Source organism: Trachemys scripta, chromosome 1 (assembly GCF_013100865.1).
Source record: "Trachemys scripta elegans isolate TJP31775 chromosome 1, CAS_Tse_1.0, whole genome shotgun sequence".
NCBI classification, from domain to species: domain Eukaryota; kingdom Metazoa; phylum Chordata; order Testudines; family Emydidae; genus Trachemys; species Trachemys scripta.
In genome coordinates, this window is record NC_048298.1 from 84,172,581 (window position 1) to 84,185,570 (window position 12,990).

General features: G+C 43.9%; 1 protein-coding gene across 5 annotated transcripts in view; it reads left to right on the top strand.

Annotated features, from left to right (window-relative positions):
• NR1H4 (nuclear receptor subfamily 1 group H member 4) overlaps window positions 1-12,990 on the top strand; it is a 71,841-nt gene that overhangs the window by 17,538 nt on the left and 41,313 nt on the right. The gene's annotated exons all lie outside the window — the stretch shown is intronic.

Below are 12,990 nucleotides of genomic sequence, written 5' to 3' on the forward strand. Positions count from 1 at the left end.
AAATCTGGTATTAGGGCATCAAATGGGTTGCAATGCTTTGAATATAAAGCCCATTATGGCTTTCTTTTGGAACTTCTTGTATAGGTTTTGTTAATCTGCATGACGTTAAGACTTGCAGCTTCAGATACTGTGGAGCTGGAAGTTTTTAGATAGATAGACAAATAGAATTATACAATTGATTCAAATAAAGAGGTCCAGTTTAAAAAAATCTGTAATTGTGGTTTCAAGACTGAACTTGATAAGTTTATGGAGGGGATGGTATGATGAGGTTGCCTACAATGGCATATGGCCCAACTGCTATTGCTATTAGCAAATATCTCCAACAGCTGGAGATGGGACACTAGATGTGGAGGGGTCTGAGTTCATACAGAGAATTCTTTCCCAGGTGTCTGGATGGTGGGTTTTGCCCACATCCTCAGGGTCTAACTGATAGCCATATTTGGGGTAGGGAAGGAATTTCCTCAAGCTCACATTTGCAGAGACCCGGGTTTTTTTCACCTTCCTCTGCAGCATGGGACATGGGTCACTTTCTGGTTTGAATTAGAGTAAATGGTGGATTTTCTGTAACTTGATGTCTTTAAATCAAGATTTGAAAACGTCATTAACTCAGCTAGAGATTACGAGCCTATTGCAGGAGTGGGTGGGTGAAGTTCTGCAGCCTATGATGTGCAGGAGGTCAGACTAGATGATCATGATGGTCCCTTCTAGCCTTAAAGTCTATGAACTTGTGCTGATTTCCAGCAATTTCTCCCCGAAATGTAACGCAGTACAATTGGGAAATAACTAGATGTGTCAAACTCGTAAATGTGAAAAGTTGAGGAAGAATGGGAAAAATAGAGTAGAAGTATTTTTGATGGCGTTAGTATTTTTTATGGAGTTCATTAAAAGACCCCCTGGAGTGGATAGTGAGATACAAGAAGAAATTAATGTAAGAAGCAGAAAACAAAGCAACCCTTAATGACTGGACAATGAAAAAAAACTCAAAAGGAAATGCTATATAGTAGCTGTATCAGTGACATAGCTCCGTAGTGAATTGAAAAGACTGGATCCATCTGACAGCTTTTGTTTGGTTTTTAAAAAATCTCTAAAATCAACTGTCAGAAACTATTTAACAACCAAAAGATTATAAGCTGAAGAAGCTAACCATTTGTATCCAGCACCATCTGGCAGATGTTGCAACATCTGGCATTATCATGATGATAAATAGGCAAGTGGTCAACTTCCAAGTCAAAGGGAAACAAAGCAGCAAAAACTGAAACAGAACATTATGTATGTACAATAATTATGGACAACAAATGACCCAGTGGAGCAGAAGTAACCTGAAAGATGTTCTAAAATAATGAGAAATATCTCAACTAAACCTGAAGGAGGTGAATGAATAAAGCTATGTGGCACAAGGTCATTTGATAGGACAGGACAACAGAGAATCACTTGTGTGCTCAGTTCCTCATATTCAGGTTTTTAGCTTTGAAAGCTGCATAATTTGTGAAATAATAAAAGGAATGATATACCTTTGGGGCCTGATTCTACATACACTTACTACCGGGTATCATGGACACTTTCCTGAGCAATTTTATTGACCAAGAATTTTCTAGAACACGTGATTCTTGTCTGGGTAAAGACGACAGAATTTGGCCCTCCTAAAATAATATAGTTTTCTCTGTGTCTGTGAAACACATGCTGCATCAGCCAGTCAAAATGGTTTTTGAATGGTTAATCTATTAAGTTTAGTCACCTAAAAAAAGTAGTAGATTTTTATTCATACAAAATACTAATATGAATGAAAACAAAAAATTACAAAACCGTAATGGAGGCGCTATTTGAATCCACTCACTCAGAGAAAGGTATCCAGATTTTAGTAAAGGACATTTATACTGTAATTTGGCATTGCTATTGTCTCAAGCATTTATAACTAGGCTTCACTGTAATGAAGTTAATCAGTAAACTATATAACCTCTGGCCTGTATCACTCCTTAGCTAGTCTTAAGGAAGTTCTAGTTTTCAGTTCAGAGAAAAGTAACAAGATATTAAGGAAGCAGTACTAAGGAAGTGTAGATGATAAGTACTGACTAGAAAAAGTAAAGAGAACAACACGTTAAATAGTCCAAGTTTTTGAGGAATTGTCATGGAAATGGTCGGAATGAAGACTGCTAATGGTAGGATATTGTTCAAGCTCATGTTTGATCTATTACATTATACAATATATCTGTTAAAGTCTATGAATCAGCTTGATGCCAGAGGCTATCTAGCCCAGGCCCTTAGACACCTGATAATAGTTTTTTCAGTACTTAAACCAATTGATTAGCTTATGTTTCCCATTCTGGTTTATCCTGTGAATCACAGGAAATACATTTTCTGCTTTTTGGTTTAAGGTCATTTGCTCTGTGTGACTCTTACCTCACATGAGCTTTATTATCAGGCTCGAGGCCTTAAGGTTTAATTTGTTTGCTGTTCTTTTACTTATAGTTTTATATTGACAATATTTGTTGTGCCAATGCACTACCACTGTAACTTCTGTAATATTTTGGATAGAAATTCTACAGCCTGTATATAACTTCAGCGTAATACTGAAAATAAAGGGTGAGATTTTCAAAAGCACTCAGTGATGGCCGAACTCTGATGGTAAAACTTCCTTTTTACTTCAATGGGAGTCCAGTTAAGCAAAAGCTGAGAGCTTTTTAAAATCCCACCCAAAATATTCACATGTAATATTGGAAAAGAAAATCTTCAACAAATCTCACCCAGCAATTACATAATGGGAAAGTATTCACAAAATGATGGCCAGATTCAAAAAATAAAAGTTCACTCTGACAATGTTAGTAAAATATGAGACATTTTGTGAAATGTTCTAATTACAATTTTTTTTGCAGAGCATAACCCACAAGTTTTGCAGCCTTATAAGTATTTATTTCAATGATCATATTTCAAAAATGATTACATGTGTGTTTTCTGATATGAAAAGTGTAATGGACCAGTAAGAACATATGAACATAATACATTACTAGAGACAATTGGCCTGCTTCTGATCCCACTGACACTGATTTACACAACTGTAACTCCATTGATGTTAGTAGAGTAACTCTTGCTTTATAGTAGTGTAAGTAATGTCAGAATCTGGTCTATAATCTCCATTAATACATGAATAAAATCATATGCACATTCCAGATGGCAAGATAAGATCAAATTTATTTTATTATAAGAAGCTAATTGTTCTAGTAAGCCTCTTCAAGAAGGCCTTGTATATAGAACTGGGTGGGAATGGTTTAGCTTACCCATGAGAGTGTTGGAAATTTTTGAAATTTTCCCATTCTGAAAATAGAACCTTTCCTTCCTCCCCCCACAATAAAATCAAAATCCTGATTATTGTGATAATTTTCACAAACTGATAATCCCCAAAATTCAGGTTGGATCAATCAGAATATTTCATTTTGATAATTTCTAAATATTTCATTTTGATTTCAGCCTTTTAAAATATTTAATTTTGAATCAAGAAACACAATTTTTCATTTTGAAAATGTTAAAAGGGGATGTTTTGACAATTTAGAAACTTTTCAAAAAATTTCTAATCAGGAGATTTATGAAAACTTTCTCATGAGAAGTTTTGGTTTCAACAAACTGACATTTTCTGACAATAAGTATTTCATTGGAAACTTCCCTGCAAGCTCTACCTGTGTATACGAGAAAATTGCACTTATTGGCTTAAATAATTTTTAAGATGATTTTTGTTAAACCAGTGTAATTTCAGTGATTTCAGTTTAGCTTAATTAAACTGAATCCTAATGGCCTTAAACTAAACCAAAATAAGTCTGATTTAAAACGAAATAGAGGTGTCTACACAGCCTACACAGTGCACTAGTTTAACTAAATCAGTTTTAAACTACATCTTAAAGTAAACTTGTGTAGACAAGACCTAGCATAAGTTTCCTTGAAAATCAAAGGCAAGTCCCCATCAGTATGGTATCTGAGTGTATCTCTACACTGCAATTAAAAACGAGCTGCTAGCCTGTGCCAGCTGACTTGGACTAAGGGGCTGTTTAACTGTGGTGTAGATGTTCGGGCTCAGGATGGATCCTGGACTCTAGGATCCTGCAAGGTGGGAGGGTCCCAGAGCTTGGGTTGCAGCCTGAGCCAGACTGTCTATATCACAATTAAACGGCCCCTTAGCCCGAGCCCTGTGAGCCTGAGTCAGCCGGCATGGGCCAGCTGCGGGAGTCTAATTGCAGTGTATACATATCCTGAGTGTCTACCAGCACTTTAAAGTGTGGACATAAAATCTGTCTCTCTCTCCCTCGCACCCTTTACCCTACTGTGAGCAGGGACTGGCTGTAATTAGTTATTTTTTTTAATGTGGTGTTATTGTGGGTAGGCTAGGTCAGAGAAATAAAGGTGTATGGGTTATTCAGGTTTAGCCAAATATAGAGAGATCTGTGTGTATTTGGTTTCTTCTGGAAACAAATGTACATCTCTAATAACTCTGAGGGGTTTTGTACATGTCTAACTAAACTTCTACAGTTCTGTCCCAGCATTGTACTGAACCCACTGTAAAACCCTGGATTGATTTGTTTTTCTTTTTGGGAGGATCATAGAATATCAAAGTTGGAAGGGACCTCAGGAGGTCTAACCCCCTGCTCAAAGAAGGACCAATCCCCAGACAGATTTTTGCCCCCCTCAAGGATTGAACTCACAACCTTGGGTTTAGCAGGCCAATGCTCAAACCATTGAGCAAGCTATCCCCCCCCCCCCCCCCCCCAAGGAGTGCTGCAGTCTCTTACTATTATTTCAAAGCCCTGAGCAGATCAGGAAAATGTTTTAAAGCTTCTATAGCATTTCTTGGAAATGACATAAAGGTAAAAATCAATAATGTATTTTTTATTTTAATCCTGGGATCTTCTCACTACTGTTTGTGTAAATCAATCAACCAAATAATTAAAAATTAGCAAATGGCACATTATATGCCCATAATTAAAAGTTGTTCCCACAAAACAAATACTAAAGATTTGTGCAATGGTTGTATAGCTGGAAACTAAAATAACACTTGTTTATCTATATAAAGAATTTTGAACAATTTTAGTAAGGAGCAGATACAATAAATTGAAATTATAATTAATAGAAGTGGGCCAAATATTTATTAATAATGTGCCCACAATTACCAAAAACTTTGTTTTACACTGGAGTCTCCTGCAAAACAATAGAGCCTACAGCAACTCATTGTTAACACAACATGTTGCACGTGTTTTTCTATGCTGCTGCTGACTGATATCAACGATAGTCTTATGGTTAAAGCATGAGATTGAGAATTAGGAAACCTTCGTTCAATTTTAAGCTCTTCCACATACTTCTTGTGTGACCTCAGGCAAGTCACAAAATGTTTTTGCCTTTTGTTCCCCACTGGTAAGAAGGGGATAATATACTTGTCTCTTTGTCTGGGCTATTTAGAGTGGAAACTCTTTAGAGCAGGGATCATCTTTTACTATGTATTAGTATCCTGATATTATTTGGGACCACTAAGTGCTACTGTAATTTAAATAATTATTAGTGGTAAATAGCACCATTATTCTCCTTTGGCTTTGTCCCACAGCTTTCCAGACATACCTATGTCTGTTTGTCCTATGGCAGCATCCCTGCTTTTGCTAACTGTACATGTCCGTACATGAGTGGATGCTATGTTGATGGTGTACCATCTGAGCAAGTAGATGATACTGAAAAGTGATTTGTGTCAACTTTTGCAGTGCTGTATGCTGGTAAGGGCAAAATATAGCACAGCAGATGCCATGGGACATCTGGAATGAGAGTTTAGTTAAAACAGGAAGTTAAGGTTGTGGTATTGCTTGAAGGGTGACAGAATAGAAGGACCCCTTTTATAGCTAATAATGTCTTGCTCTCATTGCAAGTGTTCCTATCTTTTATTGCTGGTACTTATCCTTTCCTCTTGACTCCTTTGAATTGATGGAAACCTTTTTGGGGGGGCTGTTTCTGTACTGGTAGAAGTACTCCGCAGAGTTCCCAGGCACACACTCTTTTCTGGTGATTATCCCTCAAAAAGAAAAGCAGAAAAAATACTAAATTTCTTCTGATTTGTAAATACAGTGCAAGTAAACAATGTACATTTAGCAATGTTCATCAATGACTGTTTATCTACAGGGTTTCTCATCTGTCTCATCATAGACTTCAGTGAGAGTTGAGGGCATTCAGCATCTCACAGGTTTGGGACCTTGATACACACAATTTGTTGCACAAAATGCCTCTTGTGATAAAATCTTACAAATCCTCATGGATGAATGTTTGTTGCCTTACTGCAGAAATGTCAAAAACTGAGCTGTCACCTGCCATTGTGTTACATAGAATCATAGAATCATAGAATATCAGAGTTGGAAGGGACCTCAAGAGGTCATCTAGTCCAACCCCCTGCTCAAAGCAGGACCAATTCCCAGCTAAATCATCCCAGCCAGGGCTTTGTCAAGCCGGGCCTTAAAAACCTCCAAGGAAGGAGACTCCACCACCTCCCTAGGTAACGCATTCCAGTGTTTCACCACCCTCCTAGTGAAATAGTTTTTCCTGATATCCAACCTGGACCTCCCCCACTGCAACTTGAGACCATTGCTCCTTGTTCTGTCATCTGCCACCACTGAGAACAGCCGAGCTCCATCCTCTTTGGAACCCCCCTTCAGGTAGTTGAAGGCTGCTATCAAATCCCCCCTCATTCTTCTCTTCTGGAGACTAAACAATCCCAGTTCTCTCAGCCTCTCCTCATAAGTCATGTGCTCCAGACCCCTAATCATTTTTGTTGCCCTCCGCTGGACTCTTTCCAATTTTTCCACATCCTTCTTGTAGTGTGGGGCCCAAAACTGGACACAGTATTCCAGATGAGGCCTCACCAATGTCGAATAAAGGGGAACGATCACGTTCCTCGATCTGCTGGCAATGCCCCTACTTATACAGCCCAAAATGCCGTTAGCCTTCTTGGCAACAAGAGCACACTGTTGACTCATATCCAGCTTCTCGTCCACTGTGACCCCTAGGTCCTTTTCAGCAGAACTGCTACCTAGCCATTCGGTCCCTAGTCTGTAGCAGTGCATGGGATTCTTCCGTCCTAAGTGCAGGACTCTGCACTTGTCCTTGTTGAACCTCATCAGGTTTTTTTCTGCCCAATCCTCTAATTTGTCTAGGTCCCTCTGTATCCGATCCCTACCCTCTAGTGTATCTACCACGCCTCCTAGTTTAGTGTCATCTGCAAACTTGCTGAGAGTGCAGTCCACACCATCCTCCAGATCATTTATAAAGATATTAAACAAAACCGGCCCCAGGACCGACCCTTGGGGCACCCCACTTGAAACCGGCTGCCAACTAGACATGGAGCCATTGATCACTACCCGTTGAGCCCGACGATCTAGCCAGCTTTCTATCCACCTTACAGTCCATTCATCCAGCCCATACTTCTTTAACTTGGTGGCAAGAATACTGTGGGAGACCGTATCAAAAGCTTTGCTAAAGTCAAGAAATAACACATCCACTGCTTTCCCCTCATCCACAGAGCCAGTTATCTCATCATAGAAGGCAATTAGGTTAGTCAGGCACGACTTCCCCTTCGTGAATCCATGCTGACTGTTCCTGATCACTTTCCTCTCCTCTAAATGTTTCATAATTGATTCCTTGAGGACCTGCTCCATAATTTTTCCAGGGACTGAGGTGAGGCTGACTGGCCTGTAGTTCCCCGGATCCTCCTTCTTCCCTTTTTTAAAGATGGGCACTACATTAGCCTTTTTCCAGTCATCTGGGACCTCCCCCGATCGCCATGAGTTTTCAAAAATAATGGCTAATGGCTCTGCAATCTCACCCGCCAACTCCTTTAGCACCCTCGGATGCAGCGCATCCGGCCCCATGGACTTGTGCACGTCCAGTTTTTCTAAATAGTCCCGAACCACTTCTTTCTCCACAGAGGGCTGGTCACCTTCTCCCCATGCTGTACTGCCCAGTGCAGCAATCTGGGAGCTGACCTTGTGCGTGAAGACAGAGGCAAAAAAATCATTGAGTACATTAGCTTTTTCCACATCGTCGGTCACTAGGTTGCCTCCCTCATTCAGTAAGGGGCCCACACTTTCCTTGATTTTCTTCTTGTTGCTAACATACCTGAAGAAACCTTTCTTGTTACTCTTAACATCTCTTGCTAACTGCAACTCCAAGTGTGATTTGGCCTTCCTGATTTCACTCCTGCACGCCTGAGCAATATTTTTATACTCCTCCCTGGTCATTTGTCCAATCTTCCACTTCTTATAAGCCTCTTTTTTGCATTTAAGATCAGCAAGGATTTCACTGTTTAGCCAAGCTGGTCGCCTGCCATATTTACTATTCTTTCTACACATCGGGATGGTTTGTTCCTGCAACCTCAATAAGGATTCTTTAAAATACAGCCAGCTCTCCTGGACCCCTTTGCCCTTCATGTTATTCTCCCAGGGGATCCTGCCCATCTGTTCCCTGAGGGAGTCAAAGTCTGCTTTTCTGAAGTCCAGGGTCCATATTCTGCTGCTCTCCTTTCTTCCTTGTGTCAGGATCCTGAACTCGACCATCTCATGGTCACTGCCTCCCAGGTTCCCATCCACTTTTGCTTCCCCTACTAGTTCTTCCCTGTTTGTGAGCAGCAGGTCAAGAAAAGCTTTGCCCCTAGTTGGTTCCTCCAGCACTTGCACCAGGAAATTGTCCCCTACGCTTTCCAAAAATTTCCTGGATTGCCTGTGCACCGCTGTATTGCTCTCCCAGCAGATATCAGGGTGATTAAAGTCTCCCATGAGAACCAGGGCCTGTGATCTAGCAACTTCTGCTAGTTGCCAGAAGAAAGCCTCGTCCACCTCATCCCCCTGGTCTGGTGGTCTATAGCAGACTCCAAGCACGAGATCACCCTTGTTGCTCACACTTCTCAACTTTATCCAGAGACTCTCAGGTTTTTCTGCAGTATCATACCGGAGCTCTGAGCAGTCATACTCCTCTCTTACATACAACGCAACTCCCCCACCTTTTCTGCCCTGCCTGTCCTTCCTGAACAGTTTATATCCATCCATGACAGTACTCCAGTCATGTGAGTTATCCCACCAAGTTTCTGTTATTCCAATCACATCATAGTTCCCTGACTGTGCCAGGACTTCCAGTTCTCCCTGCTTGTTTCCCAGGCTTCTTGCATTTGTGTATAGGCACTTAAGATAACTCAATGATCGTCCCTCTTTCTCAGCATGAGACAGGAGTCCTCCCCTGTTGCGCTCTCCTGCTTGTGCTTCCTCCCAGGATCCCATTTCCCCACTTACCTCAGGGCTTTGGTCTCCTTCCCCCGGTGAACCTAGTTTAAAGCCCTCCTCACTAGGTTAGCCAGCCTGCTGGCGAAGATGCTCTTCCCTCTCTTCGTTAGGTGGAGCCCGTCTCTGCCTAGCACTCCTTCTTCTTGGAACACCATCCCATGGTCGAAGAATCCAAAGCCTTCTCTCCGACACCACCTGCGTAGCCATTCGTTGACTTCCACGATTCGACGGTCTCTACCCCGGCCTTTTCCTTGCACAGGGAGGATGGACGAGAACACCACTTGCGCCTCAAACTCCTTTATCCTTCTTCCCAGAGCCACGTAGTCTGCAGTGATCCGCTCAAGGTCATTCTTGGCAGTATCATTGGTGCCCACGTGGAGAAGCAGGAAGGGGTAGCGATCCGAGGGCTTGATGAGTCTCGGCAGTCTCTCCGTCACATCGTGTATCCTAGCTCCTGGCAAGCAGCAGACCTCTCGGTTTTCCCGGTCAGGGCGGCAGATAGATGACTCAGTCCCCCTGAGGAGGGAGTCCCCGACCACCACCACCCTCCTCCTCCTCTTGGGAGTGGTGGTCGTGGAACCCCCATCCCTAGGACAGTGCATCTTTTGCCTTCCAATCGGTGGAGTCTCCTTCTGCTCCCTTCCCTCAGATGGGCCATCTAGTCCACTCTCCGCATTAGCACCTGTAGAGAGAACATGGAAACGATTGCTCACCTGTATCTCCATTGCTGGTGCATGGACGCTCCTCTTTCTCCTTCTGGAGGTCACATGCTGCCAAACCTCCTCACAATCCTTCTGTCCCTGCTGCGCCTGCTCTGAATCTTCAGAACATTGTGGCCGTAGAAGCATCTCCTGACGTCTGTCCAGGAAATCTTCATTTTCCCTTATGCAACGCAGAGTCGATACTTGTTTCTCCAGCCCTCGAACCTTCTCCTCCAGTATGGAGACCAGCTTGCACTTTGTACAGACAAAGTCGCTTCTGTCCTGCGGAAGAAAGACAAACATGGCACAACCTGTGCAGGTTACAACAGCTGATCGCTCACCTTCCATATCACCGTCCTCTTAGGAGCTTCCTCAACTGTTGCAGGAACTACTCGGAGAAACCTGCAGATGAAAGCCTCAGTGCGCTCTCCCTAGGCGAACTCCCAGGCAAACTCCCGCTGTTAGCCTCTGCTGTTCGCCGCTGTTCACTGTTACAGTGAACTCAACAGTGTTTACTGAGATCTCAAGCTTTCCTCCAAGCCCACTCAACATTAAATACAGAGAGAAAAGGAGTTATCTAAAGCTGAACTGAGTAACTTCCTGGAAATATTGTTACTTCTCACGGAGCCAGTTCCCCGTGGGTCAATGCGAATTTTGCCACGCCTTTCAATAGCACCAGGATATGGACTTTCTTGAATAGAAAATATATTGTAGTTTGTAAACCACTTTCCTTTTCTCTGTTCAACTTACTGATATGTTTCTTTGATTTAAACTACATCATAGAGGGAGTATTGAATGTTGTTGAACTGGTTATAATTTATAACAGTGAGATTTAATTTTAATTTGTTTGCACTTTGAAAGTGACTGATAGAATTTTAACAAGTACATAAAGTACAAGGTTAAGGGAGCCGTCTGTTGGTGCTATTTATTTCTAGGACTTCATTGTTGTATGCTGCTTTTACAGTAACTGCTTCAATTCCTTATCACATTTGGTTAGCTGTTGCCATAACTTGTTATTGGCTTAAGAGGTGAATGCTGCAGTCCTTATTTGGGAAAAACTCCCTTGTCTTCAATAGCCATTTCACCAAAGGGGTACAAATCTATCCCTTAATCTGTACCTTATCATAGGGGTTCCCAGGCTTTTTCCCCTGAGGCCCACCTGTGCAACTGAAATAGGCACTGTGGCCCACTATTAACGCTTCCCACTGCTTTCCAGGATTGAAGACTGGGGATGGCGGATGCCAGGGTAGGGCCGTGACTTGAGCTGTTTGCGGGGTAGATGAACCTTTAAAGTATGCCCCCCACTATCAGTGTATACAGTTTGATAGTGTCCCCTCCCACTTTGCCCACCACGCAGGCGAGTCATTGTTCTCTCAGGCTGATCAAATGGGAAATCAGGCAAGGGGCAGTCGAGCACACAGCCTGGCCTTCCCAGGCTGTCATGTGTCTATCTGGGAGAGGGGCATTGTGGGGCATGTGCGGCCCCTCACCTCAGCAGGGACCAGAGCCAGTCAGAGGGCGAAGGGGCCAGGCAGGTTCCACAGCCAGCCCCTGCCGACGCCCTCCACCTCAGCAGCCTGCTGAGTGCCTTGAGCTCGTCACCTGGCAGCGCTGCCCCAGTCACCCATCCAGCATCCTGGGATACCTCACAGACACCCTCTGCCGGTGAACGAGGGAAGGGCTTGGGGGCTGCCAGTGCTGTACAGAGGCAGGCACTTGGGCCGGGCCTAGCCGTTACCTAGAATTAAGACTGCGCGCTTGTCATGGAAATCACGGATTCCGTGATTTTCCAATACCTCCATGACTTCTGCAGCCAGCATATGTGACTGATCCCAGGGCCGCCCAACAGCTTGGGCGCCCTGGTGCCAGATGCACCCACACACACACAACAGTGGTGGTCCCGGGCCGCCGCCCGCCAGCAGCAGCTCAGCGGTCCCCAGCCCGTGGGGCTATCCCCCGTCAGCAGCAGTGGATCCATCCCCTGTCAGCAGCGGGAGTCCCATGTTGCCCCGCCCCCAGCACCAGCGGGTGCCCAAGCAGGTGCCTCGGAGCCCCCACCCTGAGCACCAGAGGGCACCCCAGAGCCCCCCCAGCACCAGCATGTGCCCCAGAGCCCCCCTTCCAGAGCAGCAGATTTAGTTAAGGGTTTGTAGTATAAGTCATGGACAGGTCACAGGCCTGTTTATTTATTTTTGTTTATTGCCCATGACCTGTCCATGACTTTTACTAAATCTTAGCCTTACCTATAATGATCCTGATCATGGCATTGTCCAGGAGGAAACAGAGTGGCACCATTGAGCCCTTGTCCCAGGGGCAGGCTGTGGGGCTGATACTTCAGGAGGCCTGCCAGCCATGAATCTCAGGGTGCAGTGACTTGGAGTGGGAACAGCTGCGAACTCTCCAGTCTCCTCCAGCTGTCCCAAGAGCTGCTGCCTCAGGGGGCCAGCTTCTTCTCCTTGCCCTCCCTGCACTGCCCAGCGGCTTCGCTTTGCCCTGTGCCACTTACCAGGGCACTGAGTGCATCTGGCCCTGGGAAAGGGCCATTGCTGGCAGCTACTCTGTTGCTGTCCACTTCACAATACCAACCCCCCCCCATGCCCTTACCAAACTCCACCCATGGCTATGCCAGTGGACCATCCAGGACTGTGTCGCGGCCCACCTTTGGCCCGCAACCCACAGTTTGGAACCCCTCCTGTATCTCACATCGTCCTCTATGCTTGGAATATCCTCCCTGATTCTGTGTGTCATGTAACCTCACTCTTCCCCTTCAGACCCCTCCTGAAGGCTCATTTATTTTGGTTAGCCTTCCAGCTCTTGCTAAACCCCACCTTTGTCTTTTCCTGTAGCTGTTTTCCCTCACGCTATGATATACTAACTCCAAATAAAACAGAAATGAACAAGATAAGTGTATCTCCATCTTACTATTGTAGCCTTCCTCCTTCCCATAGCTCCTTGGGATTTCTTTGCTGTGTTTTTGTGTATAATTCAGATTGACAGCTCCTTTG